Source organism: Alligator sinensis, unplaced genomic scaffold (genome assembly GCF_000455745.1).
Source record: "Alligator sinensis unplaced genomic scaffold, ASM45574v1 scaffold56_1, whole genome shotgun sequence".
NCBI classification, from domain to species: domain Eukaryota; kingdom Metazoa; phylum Chordata; order Crocodylia; family Alligatoridae; genus Alligator; species Alligator sinensis.
The window spans coordinates 2,998,008-3,005,515 of NW_005841960.1; positions in this window are offsets into that span (position 1 = coordinate 2,998,008).

Sequence of the window (7,508 nt, forward strand, 5' to 3'; positions counted from 1 at the left end):
TTCAGCCCCCCGCGCCCCCGGCGATCGCGGGAGCCCCTGGGGGCGCCGAGCCTGGCGGGCACCGCTCCGCCCGCAGAGGGGGCGAGGACCGCGCCGCGGGCACCCGCCGCCCGCCGGGCTTGACAACAAAGAGCCGCCTGCCGCACACCGCCATGCAAATGTGATTTGGAGCTGCCGCTGAGGGGCCAGCCAATGGGATCGGCCCTCATTAGCATACCCCAGTGACGGCGCGGGGACCTCTCCTTGCCAGCCGCCAATGGAAGTAGCCTCCTTAGCATAATGGGGCTCTGGGGTTTTCTCCGTCCCCCCGCTGGGGCATGGAGCTGCGATGGCTGGCAGAAGGTAACCACATGCCTCCTAGCCAGATGGGCTCGGAACTCGTGGCTCTGGCTGAGGTGATATCTTTCATTACACCAACTAGAGATTTGCAAAATAAATAAATAAATTCTTTGGGAAAAAACAAAACCAAAAAAAAAAAAATAAGATAATGTTTTTGCGATTATTAGCTGGTCCAATAAAAGGTATCATTTCTGAACCAAGAGTTCTAGAGTTTGGCATTTCTTTCTTTGCAGGCTTTCAGGCACAGGCGCCCTTCATCAGCAGGGATCCTGGTTTTCTGATTTAAAAAAAAACAAATTTTGGTTGAAAATGTAACCCCAAATCCACATTTTTCTGTCATGTAAATGAAACACCACACACATATACACACGTATTATATATCAGTGGTGTTTCATTTACATCACACACACGCGCGCACACACACATATATATATATACACACACACACATACATACATATATATATATGTATATGTATCTACAGAGCTGACCTGAGCAGGGTATGGGGCCCAGGGCGTGGGGAGCCCAGGCAGGGTGTGGGGTCCAGGGCCCGCTCCGAACCGGGCCACAGCTCCGAAGCTGCCACTGCCAATTCCAGCGACCGCATCAGCAGCAGGGAGTAGGGAGCGAGCGGCTAGATGCAGAGCCACCACTCTGCCTGGCTCCACGCCACCACTGCTCTGCTTCACTCTGTAAAGCCCCCCAAAGCGTGGGGCCCAGAGTGGTCGCCCCAATATGCCTCCCCCTATGGACAGTTCTGTATATATATGTGTATGTATATATATACTATCTATCTATATCTAAAGCTAAATCTACATCTATCTCTAGATATAGATATATAGATCTATCTATCTATATATAGATATAGATATAAATATCTATATAGATATAGATATAAATATCTCTATTTATATTAATAAATATTTATATTTATTAATATAAATATATATAAATAGCTATATATCTATATATCTCTATATATAGATATAGATATTTATATCTATAGCTATATATACATATAGTTAGATCTATATATATATATATCTCAATAGATAGCTAGATAGATAGTGATGTTTCATTTACATAATGGAAAAATGTGGATTTGGGTGTGTTGTTTTTTTTTAACTGAAAATTGGGGACTTTTTTAAATCAGAGAAAACCAGGGTCCCTGTTCATAAGGCACAGGAGATTACAAGGATTGTAAAAGTTTTAGGTAGAGATGAGAATCGGGAATTGCACTAGCTATGTCTGTATAGGACATTGGTACCCTCCTTGCTCAGGCCAGGACTCGTTGGGGTACAAGGGACTTCTTAACCCAGGCTCCAAAGCCCAGCTCTTCCAGCTGTGTGTAAGCTCCCAGCCTAGAATCACAGAAAATTAGAGTTGGAAGGGGCCTCAGGAGGTCATCTAGTCCAACCCCTGCTCAAAGCAAGACGAGCCCCAACTAGGTCATCCTAGCCAAGGCTTTGTCTACCAGGTCTTAAAAAGAATAGAGTGCACAACCTCTCTGAGTAACCTGTTCCAGTGTTTTACTACCTAGTGAGAAAAATAATCCTAATAACTAACCTAAACTTCCCTTGCTGCAAATTGAGCCTGTTGCTCCTTGTTCTGTCATCTGCCACCACCATTGTGGACAGTTTAGCTCCATCCACTTTTGAACCTCCCTTCAGGTAGTTGAAGACCAGTATTAAATCCTGTCTCAGTCTTCTCTTCTCTAGACAAAATAAGCTCAATTCCCTCAATTGCCTTCCATAAGGACAATAAGGGTCTTTATAGCTGAGACAACTGCTTTTCAACCTTTTTGCACTTGTGGACCCCTAAAAATATTCAAAAGAAGATGCAGACCCTGTTTAACTGTAAGTGTGGGTATTCACATGCTTTGATTGATTGTCATCATCTTTCACGGACCCCTTAGACATACCCTATAGACCCCCGGGGGTCTGCAGACTACAGATTGAAAACCACAGATTTAGAGAAGCAAGGGACAGCTGGACAGACCTCTGCCTTGACAAAGGCTCTTACGCCATGTCCACACGAGCACAGACATTTGTTTCCCCAGGGACAAGTAGCAGCAGTACACCTTGTGCTGCTACTACTTGCTCCTGGGGAATGCCCATGCCATGCGCCCTCTGGCACAGGGCAGATTACCACAGGTGGGGTAAGAGGGGTTGGAGCCAGCAATTGTGCTGGGCACAGCAGCCTTACCTGGGGTCCTGTGGGGCAGGGAAGCTACAGCCATGGCACTCCTGCAGCTGGGAGCCTGGCCAGCAGCCAGAGCATGGCTCTGGCTGCCTAGGCTCTGGTTTTGGATAGCATGCATTGCCACCATGTGTGCCCTGTTGCTCTTTTTCCACATGGTGTTTTTTGACCCCAGGATCTCCAGAAAGGGCCTAAGCAGGAGCAGACACATCCTGCAGACCAGTGCCTGAATGCACAGGTGGTATTGCCAGCAGCGTTTGCCTTCATTGACCAACGGGATGATGTTCCATGTAGAAGGATTGCTGGGAAGAGATGGGATCCACTTGATGAGGAGAGGAACGAGCATCTACACAGACAGTCTTGTTAACCTAATGAGGAGGGCTTTAAACTAGGTTCACCGGGGGATGGAGACCAAAGCTCTGAGGTAAGTGGAAAAGTGGGTGACCTGAACGAAGAGCAAGCAGGAGGAGGCAAGATGGGAGGTGTTGTCATTCTTCCTGAGAAATCAGGGCAATTGACTAATTATCTTAGATTCCTGTACATGAATGCATGGAGCCTGGGAAACAAGCAGGAAGAATTGGACATCCTTGCACAATCATGGAACTATGACATGATTAGAATAAAAGAGACTTGGTGGGATAGCTCTCATGACTGGACCACTGTCATGGATGGGTATAAACTGTTCAGGAGGGACAGGCAGGGGAGAAGAGGAGGAGGAGTTGCCCTTTATGTAAAAGAGCCATATGACTTCTCAGAGCTCCAGTATGAAACTGGAGATAAGCCTGTTGAGAGTCTCTGGGTTAGGGTCAGAGGAGTGAGCAACAAGGGTGATGTCATGGTGGGGTTCTGCTATAGACCATCAGGCCAGGTGGAAGTGGTGGATGAGGCTGTCTTCATACATCTAGCAGAAGTTTCCCAGTCACAAACCCTAGTTCATATGGGGGACTTCAATCACTCTGACATATGCTGGGAGGGCAATACAGCAGTGGGAAGGCAATCCAGGAAGCTTTTGGAGAGTGCAGGGGGCAACTTCCTGATGCAAGTGCTGGAGCAGCCAGCTAGGAGCCATGCTGTTCTTGACCTTCTGCTCACAAACAGGGAAGAACTGGTGGGGAATGTAGTAGTGAATGGCAACTTGGGCAGCAGCAACCACGAGCTGATTGAGTTCAGGATCCTGAGGAAAGTAAGAATGGAGAACAGCATAGTAAGAACCCTGGACTTCAGAAAAGTAGAATTCAACTCACTCAGGCAATTGATGGGCAGGATCCCCTGGGAAGCTGGTCTGTTGGGAAGAGGTGTCCAGGAGAGCTGTAGTTCAAGGAAGCCTTATGGAGAGTGCCAAAACAAACCATCCCAATGTTCAGGAATATTAGCAAGTATGGCAGAAGACCAGCTTGGCTTAGCAAGGAATTCATCAGTAAGCTAAAACACAAAAAGGAAGCTTACAAGAAGGGGAAACTTGGACAAACAACTAGGGAAGAGTATGGGAGTATTTTTTGGGCATTCAGGGATAAAGTCAGGAAAGCCAAAGCACAGTTGGAGTTTCAGCTGTCAAGGGATAAGAAGAGGAACACAAAGGGTTTCTACAAGTATGTCAGTAACAAGAAGAAGATTAGAGAAAGTGTGGGTCCCTTACTGCATGGGGGAGGCAACCTAGTAACAAAGGATGCAGAACAGGCTGAAGTACTCAATGCCTTTTTCACCTCAGTCTTCACAGGCAAGGTCAGGTCCCAGAGTACTGCACCAGGCAGCACAGTTTGGAGAGGAGGGTAGCAGCCAACAGTGGTGAAAGAACAAATTAGGGACTATTTAGAAAAGCTGGACTTATACAAGTCCATGGGGCCAGATGGGATATATCCCAAGGACAAATGTGAAGTGCTGCACCTAGGGAGGAAAAATGTCCAGCACACCTACTGCCTAGGAAATTACCTGCTCGGTAGCACGGAAGTGGAAAGGGATCTTGTAGTCCTAGTGGACTCCAAGATGAACATGAGTCAGCAGTGTGATGAAGTCATCAGAAAAGCTAACTGCACTTTATCGTGCATCAGCAGATGCATGACAAACAGAGCCAAGGAGGTGATACTTCCCCTCTATCAGGCACTGGTCAGACCGCAGTTGGAGTACTGCATGCAGTTTTGGGCACCACACTTCAAGAGAGATGTGGATAACCTGGAGAGGGTCCAGAGAAGGGTCACTCGTATGGTTAAGGGCTTGCAGGCCAAGCCCTACGAGGAGAGACTAGGGCGCCTGGACCTCTTCAGCCTCCTCAAGAGAAGGTTGTGAGGCAACCTTGTGGCAGCCTATAAATTCATCATGGGGGCAGAGAAGGGAATTGGTGAGGCTCTACTCACCGAGGCGCACCTGGGGGTGACAAAAAATAATGGCCATAAGCTAGCAGAGAACAGATTTAGACTGGGCATTAGGAAGAACTTCTTCACAGTTAGAGTGGCCAAAATCTGGAATGGGCTCCCAAGGGAGGTGGCGCTCTCCCCTACCCTGGGGGTCTTCAAGAGGAGGTTAGATGGGCATCTGGCTGGGGACATCTGATCCCAGAACTCTTTCCTGCCTATGCAGGGGGTCAGACTTGAAGATCTATTGAGGTCCCTTCCAACCCTAACATCTATGAATCTATATCCTAGGGTGCTGAAGTAGTTGGCTGATGTGACTGCAGAGCTGCTAGTCATCATCTTTGAAAACTCATGGTGATCAGGAGAGGTCCTGGATGACTGGAAAAAGGCAAACATAGTGCCCATATTTAAGAAAGGGAGAAGGAGGATTCAAGGAACTCAGCCTCACCTCAGTCCCTGGAAAAAATCATGGAGCAGACCCTCAAGGAATCCATCTTGAAGCACTTGGAGGAGAAGAAAGTGATTACTAGGAATAGTCATCATGGATTCACCAAGGGCAAGTCATGCCTTGTCAACCTGCTTGCCTTCTATGATGACATGACTGCCTCTGTGGATGTGGGGAGACCAATGGATGTGGTATACTTTGATTGTACAAGGCTTTTGATACGATCTTTCACAATATTCTCGTAGGCAAGCTAAGGAAGCATGGGCTGGATGAACAGACTGTAAGGTGGATAGAAAACTGGCTGGAGCATCAGGATCAGAAGATAATAATCAGTGGTTTGATGTCTAGTTGGCAGTTGGTCTCAAGTGGAGTGCCCCAGAGGTTGGTCCTGGGGCTGGTTTTGTTTAATATTTTCATCAGCGACCTGGAAGATGTCATGTACACTCAGCAAGTTTGGAGATGACATCAAACTGCGGGGAGTAGTAGATATGCAGGAGGGTAGGGCTAGGATTCAGAGTGACCTTGACAAATTGAAGAATTGGGCCAAAAGGAATCCATGCTGGCTGTTCCTAATCACCTTCTTCTCCTCCAAATGCTTCAAGATGGATTCCTTGAGGATATGCTTCACAATTTTTCCAGAGACTGAGGTGAGGCTGACCGGTCTATAGTTCCCTGGATCTTCCTTTTCCCCTTTCTTAAATATGGGCACTATGTGTAAGGATGAGTGCAAAGTCCTGCACTTAGGATGGAAGAATCCCATGCACCACTGGGCGTTGACTGGCTGGGCAGCAGCTCTGTAGAAAAGGACCTGGGGTTACGGTAGACAATAAGCTGAATATGAGCCAACAGTGTGCCCTTTTTATGGAGAAGGCTAACAGCATACTGGGCTGCATCGGTAGGTGTGTTGTCAGCAGGTCAAGGGAAGTCATTATTGCCCTCTATTCAGCACTGGTAAGGCCACATGTAGACTACTGTGTTCAGTTTTGTGCTCCACTCTTATTACAGGAAAGGACGTGGACTGATTGGAGAGAGTCCAGCGGAGCAAAACAGAAATTCTAAGGGGACTGGGGCACATGACTTATGAGGAGAGGCAGAGGGAACTGGGTTTATCCACTCTGGAGAAGAGAAGAGTGAGATGAGAAGTGAAGAGTGAGCAGCCTTCAGCTACCTGAAGTGGGGTTCCAAAGAGGATGGAGCTGGACTGTTTTCAGTGGTGGCAGATGACAAAACAAACAGCAATTGTCTCCAGTTGCAGCAAGGGAAGTTTAGGTTAGATATTAGGAAGAATTTTCTCACTAAGCAGGTAGTAAAACATTGGAACAGGTTACCCAGAGAGGTGGTGGAATCTCCCTTGGAAGTCCCTTTTACCCCAAAGAGTCTTGGCCTGAGCTAGCAGAGTACCCCCGGCCTATACAGACATAGGTAGTGCAATTCCCAATTTTCATCTGTACCTAGAACTTTTACAATCCTTGCAATCTCCTGTGCCTGATGAACAGAAACCCTGGTTTTCTCTGATTTAAAAAAAATCCCCAATTTTCAGTTAAAAAAACAAAACAACCCCAAATCCATATTTTTCCATGATGTAAATGAAACATCACTATAGATATCTATCTATCTATCTATCTATCTATCTATCTATCTATTAATGGTGTTTCACTTACATCACAGAAAAATGTGGATGTGGGGTTACTTTTTTTTAACCAAAAATTGGGATTCTTTTTTTAAACAGAGAAAACCAGGATCCCTGGTGATGAAGGGTGCTTGTGGCTGAAAGTTTGCAAAGAAAGAAATGCAAAACTCTAGAAATTTTGTTTCAGAAATGATATCTTTTATTAAACCAGCTAAGAAATCGCAAAAACATTATATTATTTTTGTTTTGTTTTTCCCAAAGAATTTATTTATTTATTTATTTATTTTGCAAATATCCTTGGAGGTTTTTATGACCCGGCTAGACAAAGCCTTGGTTGGGATGATCTAATTGGGGATGGTCCTGGCTTTGAGCAGGGGGTTGGTCTGGATGACCTCCCAAAGTCCTTTCCAGTCCTAATTTTCTATGATTCTCTGATTTCTGTCTGGAAATGATTAACTTATGTTTAAAAATAACACTTAAGACTATAGTAGTCACACAAGAGTAAAGGAGGAAAAATCTGTATTCACACTGTTGCACATAGTGCAGA